The 17,853-nt window shown below is 36.8% G+C and overlaps 1 long non-coding RNA gene across 1 annotated transcript in view; it reads right to left on the bottom strand.

The window, feature by feature from the left end:
• Window positions 1-496: 496 nt before the first annotated feature.
• LOC134735790 (uncharacterized) overlaps window positions 497-17,853 on the bottom strand; it is a 64,464-nt gene continuing 47,107 nt past the window's right edge. Inside the window, exon 3 of the long non-coding RNA XR_010119274.1 lies at window positions 497-606. This is a non-coding gene — a long non-coding RNA (uncharacterized lncRNA). The remainder of the gene's footprint in view (window positions 607-17,853) is intronic.

Here is a 17,853-nt window from a genome sequence, read left to right as displayed (position 1 = left end):
CTGCCTTCTTTCCTTCCTTCCTTCCTTCCTTCCTTCCCTGCCCGCTTGTCTCTCTCTCTCTTGCAATCATAGCTGCATGGATGCCTGATAAATTTCTCGCCCTCTAAACCCCATTCACCATTTTCTAATATGTATTTCCCTTAGTGTCTTGCATGTTTAATCCTGTTTGGTGTATGCTTCTTAGAGAAACTAGACTAGCACAGATAGAAGGAAGTTGACAGATGGAGAAATTGAAGATATGACCCACATTTCTGACCCATATTTCTAAATGACTAGTTAGAACTTTTTTTCACAGAGATAGGAAATAGACAAATAAATCTGGGCCATTGATAATGATTTCTATTTTATATGGGTTAATTTTTTTGAAATAATCTTGTGAGACTCCAGTCCTTGTATATGTGTGTGGCGTGCATGTTCATCTGTATTAATTGTCTACATTGTCTACTTTTATAAATATCTAGAGGAACAATTGACCTACCAATTAGTCTTTGAATATCCGAGTTGAAGTTTATTTTCTTCCGAACTTTCACACTTTTCAACTGTTGCTTCTGAATTCCCAGTACATAGCTCATAACACATACATTTGATGGATTATGAGTGCTCTCACTGCAGGGATAAAGGTCCTTATAGATGAATAGAGCTTTACAAGGGTAACGATTCATAAGGCCTAAGCAAGTGTGTTTTTGCTTTCACCTCCCTGACTTAGTGGACAGGAAAAGAGAAGATCCCAATTTAGTTGGAGTTAAAGGCCAGAAATCAGGAAAGGGGGGTATCCTCAATGGTGCCGATAAGGGATATTATAAACATTTTCCTGAAATCTATACTTTCTCAGGCCAGAGGGAGATGACTTTTCCATTATTATATTGTGGAAGCTATTATAATAACAGCATGGCTGTGTCTAGTAACCTCAAGTTATCCTAGAGTGTTGGTTGTTGATCCTCCTGACTTTGTCCAGGGTAACCAGAAAAGTAGAAGTCATTCAAGTAGTTATTTTTGGGAGCGAGGTATTTAGGACTTATGGTATCCAAGCACACTGAGCATATTTATGCAAAAAACAATCATCAGTCTTTTAAAAATGTATGCCTAAAACCCAATCACATCCTTTCATTGTAAAGATAACCTTGATGTCTAAATTCAGTTTATAGCATCATAAATAAGATGCATTTATTGCCTTTACATATGAGATCTATAAGCTTTAACTTTTTATTAAGTAATTAAGAATTACTTGTAACACAATAGTCATTAGCTGATAGGCCCTAACCCTTGAGTGATCATTAATTCGGGAAGTCCTTACCTGAACAATAGCATAGTACTTAGTACATAATCAGTATTTGCAGAAACGTATTTTGTGAACCTAGAAGATATAATATGTACTGTGATATGATTAGGCTACACAATATTGAGCAAACAGGTATTATTCTTGTTTTCACTGAGATAAAAATCTAATGGTAAGAGAGATGTAAAATAAGTAAACAGAAATAAGTATATAATCACAGTTTTGAAAATTGTTAGATAAAAAAATAACAAGATATTGTGTAAGAGACTAGTAGGGGGGAAGTATTGGAAGACATAGCTAAGCATTAGGTTTTCAAAGCTAGACCTAAAAGATGCTTAGGCGTTCACTAAGTAAAGAGTGAATTAAATATTATTAGTCAGTGAAACAGCCTGTGCAACATTCGTGTCAGGAAGGATTTCATCACTTTGAATATCTTATATGGTGCAATTTTGCTGTAGTTTTGAGAGAGAACATAGGCATACGAAATGATATAAAATCTGATTGATATGCAGTCAGTATCATGGCAAACATTTTAGGCAATATTAAGGAGTTTGATTTTTATTTTAAGGTCAGTGGAAAGTTTTTGAAGGTTGTCATTTATCCTTTTATTCATTTTTTTGCAGGATAAGGGCATAATTTGACTACATTTAAAAATGGTAACTGTGGCTGTTGCATAAAGAATAGATTGGAATGAAATTAGGAAAGGCTATTGAAGTACAAGCAGGTGGTAATGATATGATCTAGGGCAATGACAGCAGAGATGGAAGAGAGTCATCACATTTTAGATCTGCAAGGCAGAATTGATAAGAGATATTCACAGCGATAGAAAATACAGAACAAAGAAATCCTGGCCATTGATGGTGATATCTAATTCACAGAGAAGGGCAAATTGAGGAGGCAGAAGTGTCAAAAATGCATAGTAAGGCCTCAGACTCAAAATTTCTGTGCTCATAGAATGTATCATCTAAAGAGTGACACTTTTCAGAGTAAAAGAAATGATACTAAAGACAGTAATGGGACAACAGGTATAAACTGACAATCCTTTGCAATCTGAGAGACTGGTTACTGCTCCTATGCTAGACTTCTGGGTCCATTCCAGTTTGCCTTCAATGCCTCTCACTGATTTAGTAGTGCTCACTAACCAATGGGTCCCATGTCGCACAATTCAGTGAATGTCTGTTTAGACTTCTTTGCGCTTGACCTCTCTGTGAAACTGCTGAACACCCTTCTTCCTTTTTAAGAAACTTTATTTTCCTGACAGCACACATTCCTCAGGATGCTTTTACCACCCTCTCTGGCTAATTCTCACTTTCCTTTGCAATTTTGTTCTTTTGGCCACCTGATAAACATGGATATTCCTAGTTCTTCCTTTATTCCTTTTAATTCATGTCACCAGTTTCCCTTGGTATCAATATGACCAATGCACAGATAATTTACATATATCTTCAAGCTCGTCTTCACCTCTGGGTACTAGACCATATCAATAGTTATTCAACACCTTCTCATTTGATACTTCAAAATTTAAAATTTCAAAGTCATCTCACATAGCATGTCCAGAGCCAAATTTAAGGATTGTTTCTTCCAAAATTGACCTTCTTCCAGTGTTCCTGTGTTAGAAAACTGAGCTACTATTTATTCGTTCTGCGAATCAGAAGCCTAGAAATTACCCTTGGAACCTCAATCTCTCTCACTATTGCTAGCTCCTGCCAATTTACCTACCACATATCTCTTAGCATTGTCTACTTCTCTTCAACTTCTTTGTCATCATCCAAGTTCAACCTACCATTATCTCTCACTGGATCTCTGCAAAAGTCCCCTAGCTATTTTTGTGCTTCCACTCTCACATCTTTCCAATTTATCCTCCATATGGAAGTGAAGAAGACTCCCTACTACTGAGACATGGATTATAAAACACCTCCCACCCTCAAACAAAGCTTAAAATGAAAACCTCTCAAGAGTAGAAGAATCTTCACTACTTTTAGGATAAAAAAACAAAGCCTTTGATAACAAGACCTCCTGGGCTATGTGAGCTCTGAGCCCTAGCTCCCCAGGAAAACCTTGCAATATCTGTCTATTTGATATTTGTGCTTTAACCACATATTATTTTCTTAGAAGCACCAACTTGCTTCTGCCAGAGGGCCTTTGTACATATGTATCCAGACACCACCACCCCAAAACACACATATATACAAACGACTTCACCAGGGAAGCTAATCTGATTCTCCGAACTGCCTCAAATCCTCCTAATAAAGGCTTTTATTAAACTGCACCACTTCCATCCAGCAATATCTGTCCTCTCCACTAAACTGGAAGTTTCATGAGAGTGGACATAATGGCAATGTTTGCTTTTCATTTTTTACCTTTAGCCAGTACATGAAATATCATGTGGTAAGTGCAAAATAGGGGACTCAGTGAATATTTATGGAATGAATGAATGACTGGTAAGTGAAAGCATTGCTGTTATACATGGTTATTGGGCAGGTTTTTCAAAGGAAATAGAGTGCATTATTTCTCTCAGCTTCTGATGCTGAATTGCTGTATCATCTTCAGTCAATTGCCTCCTATTATGCTGTTAGTTACCCAATCCATAAAATGGGGACATGACACATTTCTCCTGTGTCAACACTCATGATAAATAACTCTAAATACATCCTGAGCACTTAATAGATCTGTTATAAATAAACATAAATTTTCCTCTACTAATTAGATGTCACCATTGACACCAAAGCCTGACCACTATGACTGCTGAGCTGTGTTTAATTTATTCTTGCTGTAAAAATAACAGGTAATTAAGAATGAATTATTTTGTTTTAAATACTCTCCCTGTACCACAAATACACCTCAAACACATACACTCCTTCCATAGGCATACACGGAGGCACAAACTCATTATCTTTACTATCTTTACCATTACCACCCACAACCTATGTTAATTTCCATTTTGTAGTCAAATCCCCTCTCCAGAAAGGATATTACATATATAGTATATAAATAATACACAACATTCATTAAAATATATAATCCCATGTTGATTTTCTCTTTTAATAAATACGTAGTTTTTAAAATTGAATAACATAATTTCCAACTGGCCCTGCAATGTGTATACAATGCACATTATATATTGTAGGTAATTATACAAAACCTTGTACACAGGCTCTCCCAAATGAAGAGTTCATGCAAATTAGTAATGTAAATGCACTTCCAAAATGGGTGTGTTGATACTGAATATGATTCTTCCTAAGAGGATGGAAGTATGCCCCAGTGGCATTGATTTAGCTCTCCACTTTTGGCCTCCCCCCTCCTTTTAAACTCCCAGTTAAGTAGCACAGTGGCTTTTCACCTCTCCTCCTGGTTCATCTGGCCCAGTAGGGCTCCTTCTCCCAATTTGCCCACACTGAGCCATGAGCACTAAATGAAGCGAATAATTTGGTGCATTGTTGGGGGGGGTGGCAATGGGGGTGGGAAGGGGAGGGGACAGCTGACAGTGAATGGTGTCAGCTGCAGAGGCAGCAGAAAAAGCCGACATCTTAATAAAACAGCCTCAGGCGAAATCCCATTAAAGACTTCAGAAGCTTGTTTCCCTGCAGTTGAGCAGGTAGGCGTTGAGCAGTACGAGGCAGCCCTGAGTGCTCTTAGGGATCCCAGTTCAAAAAAATTTTTTTGAGTGCTTTTTTTTCTTAATATAAATCATCTACCAGCATATCTCCTTAGAGTCATTTGCAAGGCAGAGAAAGAGAGAGCCAGCACAGGAGAGAGAAAAGGTGGGAGGAAGGGAGAGAGCTAGGGAGAGAGAGATATAAAAGGATGAAGTTCCTCTGCCACAGCAGGAGCAGTGAGCAGGCTGTGTGTGCACCCATTAGCGTTGGAGTGAAGACCTCAGGCTGACCTTTGGAGAGGCGAGGGAGCAGGCAGTGCTCGGGCAGAATGACAATGAGGATGGTGCATCCAAGAGGTGCATTGTCTGGCTGGTTCCTAGGCCAAAAGGGTGATGGCACATCCCTTACAAGTAACACTGTCTTGTGGGGAGGATGATGGGCAGAACATCATCAGTGAATAGCATAATGATCGCACTTGAAAAGCTGACAAGACACACCATTGACTCTACAGTAAAAAAGAACATACATGTGCACATGTATTTCCCTCCTACTTATACATATAGTACATGCAACACACGTCAGAATAACTGTCTAAAAATATGTTTTGGGTTCACATAGTACACCTTTGAAAGACTATATTTACAGCATATTTGTTGATGAGCATGAATTCAACTTTTAAAAGCTTCCAGAGCCTGACCAACATGGAGAAACCCCATCTCTACTAAAAATACTAAATTAGCTGGGTGTGGTGGCACATGCCTGTAATCCCAGCTTCTAAGGAGGCTGAGGCAGGAGAATCACTTGAACCCGAGAGGCAGAGGTTGCGGTGAGCTGAGATGGCACCACTTCACTCCAGCCTGGGCAACAAGAGTGAAACTCCACCTCAAAAAAAAAAAAAAAAGTTTCCAGAAAAGTGACCTGGTACCTCTCCCAGTGTTTAAAGCCCTTCTCTGTCAGGAAGTTCATTGTCATATCTAGCAAATATTCCTCATACTACAGCTTTAGACTACTTCTAATAAGAATGAATATATTTTGTTGATGAGCACTAAAAACTAACTTGAACACAAGTTTTACGTTACGCAATTGGATACTCTTTAGTTGATAAAAATGAATGTTCCTCTTAAATGATGACCATCTGTTCAATGTGTGCAATTAAATGAAAGCATCAAGTTCACAACATTTCTAGTTCTTCTTAGCTAAGTGCAGGTTTATTTCACTAAGTACACTCTATGTGATCCTGAAAAGTCATGTGAATTAAGAGTTGTTATAAACTGAATCACATTAGAAGAATATGGACTTTTGACACTTAAATAATACAAAATGTAAAATTAATTCTTAGTAAGGTCAATAATCTTTAGTGCTTTTTTGTCATTTTAATGTAGGCTTTGCTTATCAGGTTTTTGGAAAATTCTTTGATAACCTATCTGTACTTTAGTTTCACAAGTCTAGCCTTTCACACTCAACAAATCTCAATTCACTTGCTAAGGAAACTGATACTGGTGATAGAAGTTTTAAGAGAGAAGGCTAAACTTGAGTTACATTTAAATATGTTCTAATTAATCAAGCTTCATACTCAACCTTTGGACAAACTATAAATAGGCATAATATAAAGATGCAGATATTTAATTGAGACAACCTACATGATATAATTGGATTCTAGGTAAAATTCAAGGCTGCTCTCCAGCCCAGTGCTACTCAATCCCTCTCTTCCACCACTCCCTCTGACATCTTCAACTCTAAGAAGGAGAAATGGGATGGGTCAAGTCTAAGGGAATTTAATAGAAAAGGAATTGGTGTTCTAATTCTACATGGGCTATTTGTCTTCTCTATCTCGGTAATTATGTTTCTTTTCCTCTTTTCTTTTTAACACACCTTAGCAATTTTTTTTTTCTGATTGACAGAAGTCCCTCTTTCGAGTGCCAGATGAAGACCCCTATAAAATAGGCTTGCAGTAGATGGCTAGGTTTAATGCTCTAGTCTAGGCCTTAGGTAAACATCTTTCTTTCCCCCTTTATTTCCCTTGGGTTTGTTTTCCACTATATCAGAATGTAAAACATATAAGGCAGAGAATGGTGTTAACGTCAGAGATTACGGCACGAGGAGCTAAGGTGGTCACTCAGTATGCTGTTGCTCTAGATATGTGATTTCCCAGCAAAAGAAGTCTTTGTGACTTCATTGGGACCAACCAGCCTTAGTGACTCTTTTTTGGATTTAGTGGGAGCAGATTAATAGAGTTGTTAGTGGTGGCTTGTTTGTTGTTATTGCTTGTGAAGTTTCCTTTTTGTGTGTCTGTCATGGAATGTGTCATGACTCCAGCAAGAAGGTCAAGGATTTTAGGTTTCAGGACTCTTTCTCTTGGGCATTTTCCAATCTTAGCATGGTTAACATTTGGTATAGATATAGCAGATTAGGTTAAACGGAAGTACAGCAGGCTGGGGTGTGAGAGGCAAAGCCTTGTCTGTGGGGGATAAAGACTCATGAGTAGGGAGAGACCTCTAGTGTTAATACCTCAAACTGCAAGTGCAACTGCAAACTGGTTGAGCGGAAGTCCTCAGGGAGGACAGGAAGGTAAGTTAGGGGGCTTATGGATTCATATATTCGATCTGGAAAGACTCACATACCAGATGACTCTCCAGTGGGGTTTCTGATCCTGGAAGCAATATTCTTTGTGGGAGACTCATACCTGGATCTCCACAGAGAATAGACCAGAGTAAATTCAGCCTAAAACACTTAGAGTTTCCCAGTCCTTAGAACGTTCCTGCCTGGAATTGGTAGGTAGTATGCTCCTCAACACGCTGGGCTGTGTTTTCTCTTTAACCAATTTTTCAGCCACATTGAATTATTATGACTGTGTCTTTCTAGGACCCAAAGTGTAAATTTACCTACAGGGAGACTATGGAATTCATAACCTACCAGTTTTTTGACTGTTAGAGAGAAAGAATTTTCCCTTTCTTTCCACAGTGAAAGTTCCCAGGTAAGAACAGGGAAATGAAATTCCATACAAAATGGTTCACATTGTATCACATGCAGATCAGACCAGGCTCAGTATTAGAAGAAGCAGTTCTATCCTCAGCCCAAGGAAAGTCAGGGCCTTCTCTGTGCAGGAGTTAGTGGAGAGTATGGAGTGTAATGGTTCACAGCTCCTCTGGAACTACATGGTTGGAATGGGAAAGTATCAATTCCCAAAAAGAATAATAATATTATCCAAGGATGTTATGATAACAAATGTTCACTCCAACCTCTTTCTCTACTCCCCCAATTTTTCTATAGGCTCATCTTTCCTTTTATAGAGACATTACATTTCATATGAGGTTGCCTACTTGCTTAATAGTAATAGCCAACACTTATGTAGCCTGACTATAAACCAATTCTTTTTATAATCTCTCTCTCCTCTCTCTCTCTCTCTCTCTCCTGGCGACCATAATCTTATGAGATAGATGTAATGTGCCGCCCAGATCTCCTTTCTAGGAAGGACTTGTTGCCCATGGTAAAAGAAATGTAGCAGTAAGCAGAAGTCTTCGGCTGTCAGTGCCTACAGTAACTGACTCAGCTGTAGACAGTTGCCTCATCCAAGGCCATGTCTTTTCCCAAGAGAACTCTCATCTGATAACTGTTTAATGCCTGCATTAAAACTTCTGGTAATTTCAGCCCAACTTTAGAGAGTTCTGTAAAACCATTCTAGCTCCAGAGGTCCCCTTGGGCTTGGCCAAATTTAACCTTAAATCCGTGTCACTTGCCTTCTTCTTCTGCTCCCTCCTGCTTTCTCCCCACTCTTTTTCATAGGTGTTGATTCCAAGGGCACTCTTCAATAAATCTCCTGCATAGTAAACTCCTTCTGGAAAACTGTTTCCCAGGGAACCAACTTGTTATATATAGATGCCATTATTATTTCCAGTTTGGAAAGCAGAAGTGAGCTCTGCACATTTTTGTCTATAGTTGAGATACTTTACACACAGTAAAAATTTCACAAGAGATGTCTTCTATTAGATAAAATTCCTCAAAGCTGAAGTGTGAGCTCACTACTTTAACTTCTTTCTCTTTATCACACTCACACACACACACACATACACAAAAGGCAAACAAAATACTTTTTTCCTTTATTCTTTGCCATTTATGCTTTTGTCTTGTGAATTGCTGCTTATATTATTTCCCCAGTATTCTATGGGTTTATTGATTTGTTAAAATCGTTTATGTACTCTATATTCTAATTCTTTAATAATTATTTGCACTGCAAATACCTCTTCTTGTGATTTGCTTTTTCATCTTTTTTTTCTGGTATTGTTTAGCGTGCAAATGTTTCTGATTTTATTGTGGACAAATTAAGCACCCTTTCCTTCATCGTGTGTGCTTTTGGTACCTTTGCTAAGAAATAATTTCGTAACATAGGGTCATAATATTCTGCTTTATTTTCTTCTAAATATTATGAAGTTTTGCTTGTTTACATTTAAGTACTTAATCCACTTTATCTTCATCTCTTTTAAGTCCAATTTTATTTGGACTTATTTTTGTTCCATATGGACAACCAAGTTCCCTAGCAACATTTATTGAAGAGTGCATGTTGCTAATTGATTAGTAATACTACCCTCATTATGTAACAGGTGTTTACATATTCATAGACTGCTAGCATTTAAATTTAGCTCCATAATTAAAATTTAGACTTTGGTATTATATCATGGGGCAATTTTATAATTGAACAATAATCAGAATTTATATTACGATTATGTAAAGTGTTCTCTACAGAGCAAATAACGTAATGAGTGCATATTTATTTTTATATTTCTAGTTTCATCACCTCCATTTTACTCAGAATAAATGTTTCCTTTTTAAAAAACCCACAATGTTTAAAATAATGCCATATTTTAGTGTTTTTGGTATTAAAACCATACCTTTTCTTGTGTTTCTGTTCGTATTTCTAACTCCAAGGTAAAAAGTATTTGAAATGTAACACTCTTAGAGTTTAAATGATAACTTTAACACTTATTACGTGACTTTCAACGAGTTATACAAGACATTTGTTTCCTCATCTTTAAAACTGGATTGATAATAAAAAATATTTCATAGGACTATTGTGATGAGAAAATAATCATAAATAATTGATGAAAAAATAATCATAAGTAATTTATACCAGTATGTGGAAATTTTTAATTAATATATATTAAATATTATAAAATTTACATTTTCATCTTACTACTGTCAACTGTCAACTTCCTACTTATTCTATTGATAGATTTCAGGAATTCTTCTCTTTGAAATTGTCTGCCTTCCCTTCCAGTTTTGGAACCCTTGAGTCGTCTTATTTATTTATTTATTTTTTATTTACTTATTTTTTTGAGACAGGAGTCTCACTCTGTCGCTCAGTCTGGAGTGCGGTGGTGTGATCTCAGCTCACTGCAACCTCCGCCTCCCGGGTTCAAGCGATTCTCCTGCCTCAGGCTCCTGAGTAGCTGGGATTACAGGTGCAGGCCACCACACCAGGCTAATTTTTTACATTTTTGGTAGAGACTGGGTTTCATCATGTTGGCCAGGCTGGTCTCGAACTCCTGCTTGAGTCATCTTTGAATCCTGATTTGCATAGATTTTGGAAGACAGGGGGTGACTGGGTAGTTGTATTTGTCAGTTTTCACACTGCTATGAAGAATTTCCCTGAGACTGGGTAATTTATAACGGAAAGAGGTTTAATTGACTCACAGGGAGGCCTCAGGAAACTTACAATCATGGCTGAAGGCAAAGGGAAAGCAAACACCTTCTTCATGAAACAGCAGGAGAGAGAAGTGAGCAAAAGCAGAGAAAACTGCCTTATAAAATGATCAGATCTCGTGAGAACTCACTATCATGAGAACAGCATGGGGGAACCACCCCTACGATCCAGTCACCTCCCTCCTTCGACACCTGAGGTTTACATGTCCCTTCCTAGACATACGGGAATTACAATTCGAGATGAGATTTGAGTGGGGACACAGAACCAAACAATATCAGTAGTGTTTCTATTACACTCCTCCTCCTTTTTAACACTTTTTTCTTTGTCATATTTCTAAGTTCCTCTAATAAGTTAATAATATTCTATTTGGTATAGTACTCTCTTTTCCCAGAGTCCTCTTTTCCTGTTTTTTTTTTTTTTTTTTTTTTTTTTTTTTTTTTTTAGATGGAGTCTCGCTCTGTCGCCAGGCTGGAGTACAGTGGTGCAATCTCGGCTCACTGCAATCTCTGCCTCCTGGGTTCAAGCGATTCTCCTGCCTCAGCCTCATGAGTAGCTGAGCTTATAGGTGAGCACCACCACACCCAGCTAATTTTTGTAGTTTTAGTAGAGATGGGATTTCACCATGTTGGTCAGGATGGTCTTGAACTCCTGACCTTGCGATCTGCCTGTCTCGGCCTCCCGAAGTGCTGGGATTACAGCTGTGAGCCACCACGCCCAGCCCAGAGTCCTCTTTTCTTTTGCCTTCTGTTCTCCTGCCCATACTGAGACTTCCCTTTTTTATTTTGCTGAGATAGAGTTACATTTTTCCAGATCTCATCATCCTCTTTTGTGGTTTACTTTCTCACTTCCCTGGAGTATATTTTCGAGTAATGTCTTAAGAACTGATGCATAGGAAATAAAATAGCTGAGACACTGTGAGTCCAAAAATGTCTTTTTTCTTCTCTTTTTTAGTAATAGTTGGTTCAGTCAGAATAGAAGAGTTTATTCTGTAGTAGTGAGAATAAGTCTCAAATATCAGTGTCTTAAAACAACATAGGTTTATTCTCAGTGTTACTTCATGTCCATCATGGATCAATCACAAGAGATGGTGGCATTGTTTATTGTCACTGAGAACAAGACTGCAGGAGCAGTCAGCAGCAGAGATTGGGCCAGTTGCCATGTCTAGGGGAAGAAAAGAAGTCACTGGATGGTTTTCACCAGAAATTAAATGTGTCACAATAACTCCTTTCACTTCTGTTAGTAATACTCTTGCCTGAATCGGTTACATCCCCTACTCAACTTAAAGGAGGCCAGGAAGTGAAACTCTAACAGTTCTTAGAAAGCAGAATGCCTGAAATGTCTCTTGATTAGCATTAATGACTATCGTATTAATGTGGCTGATATTATCTTGGAACTTCAATGAGTTAAATGCTAGGTTTTGAGGATTGGTTCTCCGTGTGTTTTGCCTTTCTGTCTATATATTTGTTTCCTTAATTACTTTCCTTTACATAAGCTTTCTATTTGTCCCCCTAAATAGCTAATAGTTACATTCCACATTATATATCCAAAACAAATATCATTTATGCTAGCAGAGTTTCACTTATGATTTTCCCTATTACCAACAGTAACACGAATTTAACCTTACTGTTTAATTAACAAGTATAAATAGTATTCTTTGTTTTCTCATATTCTACATCTGATCTATGTTAACTCTACATTTAAAAGACTGGCATCACTTATCTATGTCACACTTATCCTATTGCTAACTCCCCAGCCATAATCACCATAATTGTCATCGAGATGACTGCAATAACCTTCTAATTGGTCTTAACATTTCAGCTATTGCTCATCTACTGTCAATTCTACATACTGAGGCATATTTTAAACATAAACCAGCAATCAAAAATTATTTAAAATAAATGAAAACAGAGACACAACATATCAAAATCTCTGCAATCCAGCAAAAACAATGCTAACAGGAAGCACTATAAACTGGGCTGTCTTTTGGGTGCTACATACCTACCTCAAAAGCTAGAAAGATATCAAATTAATTATATAACAACACACTTAGAGGAACTAGAACAACAAGAACAAAATAATCCCAATGTTAGAAGAAGAAAAGAAAACTAAAATCAGAGTGGAGCTGAAAAAAATTGAGACCCAAAATCCATACAAAAAAAAAATCAATGAAACCAAAAGTTGGTTCTTTGAAAAGATAATCAAGCTCAATAGACCACTAGTTAGATTAAAAAAGAAAAAAAATAGAGAAGATCCAAATAAGCGCAATCAGAAATGACAAAGATGAATTTAGAACTGATCCCACTGAAATACAAAACACCCTCAGAGACTATTATGAACACTTCTGTTACATAAACTAGAAAATCTAGAGGAAAAGGATGAATTCCTGGAAACACACTATAGCCTAAGATTGAATCAAGAAGAAATTAAGAAATTAAAACACTGAATAGATTAATATCAAGGTCTAACATTTAATCAGTAATAAAAAACATGCCAACCAAAAAGGCTCTGGACCAGATGGATTCACACAGCCAAGTTCTATCAGATGTACAAAGAAGAGCTGGTACCAATACTACTGAAACTTTTCCAAAAATTTGAGGAGGAGGCGCTCCTGAGAAACTCATTCTATGAAGCCAGCATCGCCCTGATACCCAAATCTGGCAAAGACACAACAAAGAAAGAAAACTACAGACCAATATCCTTAATGAACATAGATGCAAAAATCTTCAATAAAATACTAGCAAACCGAATTCAATAGCACATCAAAAAATTAATTTGCCATGATCAAGTAGGTTTCATTCCTGGGAGGCAAGGTTGGTTCAACATATGCAAATCAATAAATATGACTCACTACATAAACAAAACTAAAAATGAAAGCAATATGATCTCTTCAATAGATGCATAAAAAGCTTTTGATGAAATCCAACATCTTGATAAAAACTGTTGACGGTTAATATTAAGTGTCAGCTTGATTGGATTGAAGGATGCAAAGTATTATTTCTGGGTTTGTCCATGAGGGTATTGCCGGAGAAGATTAATATTTGAGTCAGAGGACTGGGAGAGGCAGATCCACCCTCAGTCTGGGTGGGCACCATCCAATCGGCTGCCAGAGTGGCTAGAAAAAGCAAGCAGTAGAAGGTGAGATGAGCTGAATTGCTGAGTCTTCTGGCCTTCATCTTTCTCCTGTGCTGGATGCTTCCTGCCTTTGAACATCAGACTCCCAGTTCATTGGCTTTTAGAGTCTTGAACTTTTACACCAGTAGTTTTCCAGGGGCTCTCAGGCCTTCAGCCACAGACTAAAGCCTGCACTATAGGCTTTCCTACTTTTGATGTTTTTGGACTCTGAATGAACCACTACTGGCTTTCTTTCTCCTCAGCTTGCAGAGGGCCTACTGTGGGACTTCACCATGTGATCATGTCAGTCAATTCTCCTTAATAAACTTCTTCTAATATATACAGATATCTTATTAGTTCTGTTGCTTTAGAGAACTCTGACTAATATAAAAACCCTCAAGAAATGAGGCATCAAAGGTATAATAACCAAATAATAAGACCCATCTATGACAAACTCACAGCCAACCTCATACTGCATGGGCAAAATCTGTAAGTATGCCCCTTGATAACTAGAACAAGACAAAGATATCCACTCTCACCACTCCCATTCAACATAGTACTGAAAGACCTAACCAGAGCAATCAGGCAATGGAAAAAATAAAAGGCATCCAAATAGGAAAATAAAAAGTGAAACTATCTCTCTTCACTGATGATATGATTCTCTACCTAGAAAACCCTAAAGACTCTGTCAGAAGGCTCCTGGAACTGATAAATGACTTAAGTAAAGTTTCAAGATACAAAATCAGTGTACACAAATCAAGAGCATTTTATATGCCAATAATGATTGAGCTTAGAGACAAATCAAGAAAATCAAGAAAACAACCCCAGTTACAATAGCCACAAAGAGAATAAAATGCCTAGGAATGCATCTAACCGAGGAGATGAAGATCTATACAAGAAGAACTACAAGACATTACTAAAATGAATCATTGATGACAGAAACAAATAAAAAAAATTCATGCTCACGAATAGAAATAATCAACATTGTTAAAATAGCTGTACTGCCCAAAGCAATTTACAGATTCAATGCAATTCCTATACAACTACAAATGACTTTTTCACAGAATTTGGAAAAATGATTCTAAAATTCTTATGGAAACAAAAAAGAGCCCAAATAGCAAAAGAAATCCTAAGCAAAAAGAACAAATTTGGAGGCATTATAATACCTGACTGACTTCAAACTGTACTATAAAGATACAGTAATCAAAACAGCATGGTACTGGTACAAAAACAGATATATAGACTGTCTCTATACCATGGAACAGGTATAAAGAACCCAGAAATAAAGCCGCACACCTACAGTCACATGATCTTCAACAAAGTCAACAAAAATAAGCAATGGGGATCCTAACACCTGGCTAGTCATATGCAGAGGAATGAAACTGGAGCCATAGCTTTCACTATATATAAAAATTAACCCTAAAGGGATTAAATATTTAAATTTAAAATCTCAAACTGCAAGAATTCCAGAAGAAAACCTGGTAAACTCCATTCTGAACATTGGCCTTGTGAAAGAATTTATGACTAAGTCCTGAAAAGCAATTGTAGCCAAACAAATATTGGCAAGTGGGACCTAATTAAACTAAACAGCTTCTGCACAGTAGAAGAAACTATCAACAGAGTAAACAGACAGCCTATAGAATGGGAGAAAATATTTGCAAAGTAGGCATCCGACAAAGACATAATGTTTAGAATCTATAAAGAACTTAAACAATCGAACAAACAAACAAATCTGATTCAATATCTTTGCTTCTTTTTTGTCTGTTCATATTTTATATTTCTTCATTATTCATACTTACTATATTTCTATTGCAAATTAGGACATAGGTTAGGCATGCTGGCTCATACCTGTAATCCCAGCATGCTGGGAGGCTGAAGCAGGCAGATTGCTTGAGCTCAGAAGTTCGAGACAATCCTGAGCAATATGGCAAAACCCTGTCTCTACAAAATATACAAAAATTAGCCTGGTGTGGTGGCATGCACCTGTGTTTCCAGCTACCGGAGAGGCTGAGGTGGGAGGATAGGCTAAGCCTGGAAGGCACATGTTTCAGTGAGCTGAGATCTTGCTACTGCACTCCGGCCTGGGTGACAGAACGAGACCTTGTCTCAAAATAAATAAACAAATAAATAATACAAATTCAGGAAAAAAAACACTAAGTAATTATATAACCTAATGAGTTATTATAACATAAACGCCCCTGGTCATCATCAGGTCAAGTAATAGAACTTTGTAATCTGCCCTAGAATACCAATCCCTATGCCCTATCCTAGTCACAAGCCGCTACCTTCTGTAGGCAACCAGTATTCTGACTTATATAGTATTTATGTGTTTGCATTTTTAAAAGAATTTTATTATCAAAATGCACCTCCCCAGGTGTTATAGTCATGCCTATTAAAAAAAATAGTATCTTTGAAATCTCTTGATCTTTAGTTTCCTTGCCAAACTTTTGTTTTACTAAACTGCGGACAAACCCATGCTGAATTTCCTGTAGAGATTCCCACAATCTGGATTGATCATATACTCATCATGCAGTTTAACATGTTCCTGTCTCTGTATTTTTCCCAATTTGGTAGTGAGATCTTGAAAGTGTTTCAGACTCAGGTTTAATCTTTTGGGCCCAACTATAAGTGACAGTTGGCAAAAAATATGATAGAGAAAAGGGGTCTGGTTTTTTTTTTATGATGTTAGCAACCATTAATGTTTATATCTATTCGTTGGTGATTAAAAATGGTGATATTCTAATTCTATCATTTATTTGTCTTTCATCAGTGAGAATCCTTTTACAAAAACATACTTGTCCTAAGCTACTGTTTGGTTACCCTGTGTGATGGTTTAAATTGGGGAGGCAAAATTTACAATTAATTATTTTCCAGACTTCAAGGAAATAAATGGGTTCCCTGTCGTTCTCCAAAGATAGCCATTTTAAAAAATATTGTTATAAGTATGGATTTAAACATTTCGATTGATTCCAATTCACTGCAGTTTTTATCATTACTGAAGTTCAAAATTTCCTGTATTTGGTCAGTAGGAGCCTTTTTCAATTTGGCCCCTAAGTTCTCCAGGAGTCATCAATAGTGTTCCTACTCTCTGATAGGATAAAATGTTCCAAGCTCAAACTGTACATTTTATTTTCAAACTGGAAATAGACCTTTTCTCTAATAATTTTTTTAATTTAATGTCAATACTTCCAATCCAAATTCAGGACTATGGATTTTTATCTCATAGTACTACATCAGCATCCTCTTTCTTCCACAGTAATGATCTTAGTTCTCAAGTATAGAGAAATGATAGGATCAGAATATTCCATAATTACTCATTGTTCTACCTCATATTGCATATGCAAGTATCTCAGAATAATAAATATAATACTACGTAGTGTTATTCCATTCTTCCCTGTATTTTTCAGTTTTACTATATCTGACTGTCAGAGCTATAGTCATTGCACAATATACTCTTACCTCTTAGCTCTTATGTAGCTGTAGCTCTATGTTTACAGGTAACTATATGTTAATGGCTAGTTCTATGTTAACATCTCTCTAATTGTTTGGTTGCCTGAAGAATTTTCTCTGGTATCAGGAATAATGTGAGTTCCCTGAGTTCTTACATCCCAATAGCAGTTTGTCTGAGCCACCTTTACACTTAAAAATTTATTTTACTGATTATAAAATCCTTTTTCCATACATAATTTTCTTGAATATTTAAATGTTTATTTTTTCTGAGATAAAATGTTAAAAATTCTTGTGATAATATAATTTTCTTTTCCTTATATATTAGGTATTATTTTACAAAGAAAATAAAATACCTAGGAATACAGGTAACCAAGGAGGTGGTATGTATCTACAAGGAGAACTACAAAACGTTGCTGAAAGAAATCAGAGACAACACAAATAAATGGAAAAACATTCCATGCTCATGAATAGTAAGAATCAATATTGTTAAAATGACCATACTACCGAAGGCAATTTACAGATTCAGTACTATTCCTATCAAACTACCAATGTCATTCTTCACAGAATTAGGAAAAAGTATTCCAAAATTTATATGTAAACAAAACAGAGCTCAGATAGCCAAAGCAATCCTAAGCGAAAAGAAAAAAGCTGGAGACATCATACTACCTGACTTCAAACTCTACTATAAAGCTACAGTAACCAAAACAGCATGGAACAGGTAC

The sequence above is a fragment of the Symphalangus syndactylus genome, chromosome 23 (assembly GCF_028878055.3).
Source record: "Symphalangus syndactylus isolate Jambi chromosome 23, NHGRI_mSymSyn1-v2.1_pri, whole genome shotgun sequence".
In the NCBI taxonomy this organism is placed as follows: Eukaryota; Metazoa; Chordata; class Mammalia; order Primates; family Hylobatidae; genus Symphalangus; species Symphalangus syndactylus.
This window is presented reverse-complemented; position numbering and strand designations above follow the sequence as displayed.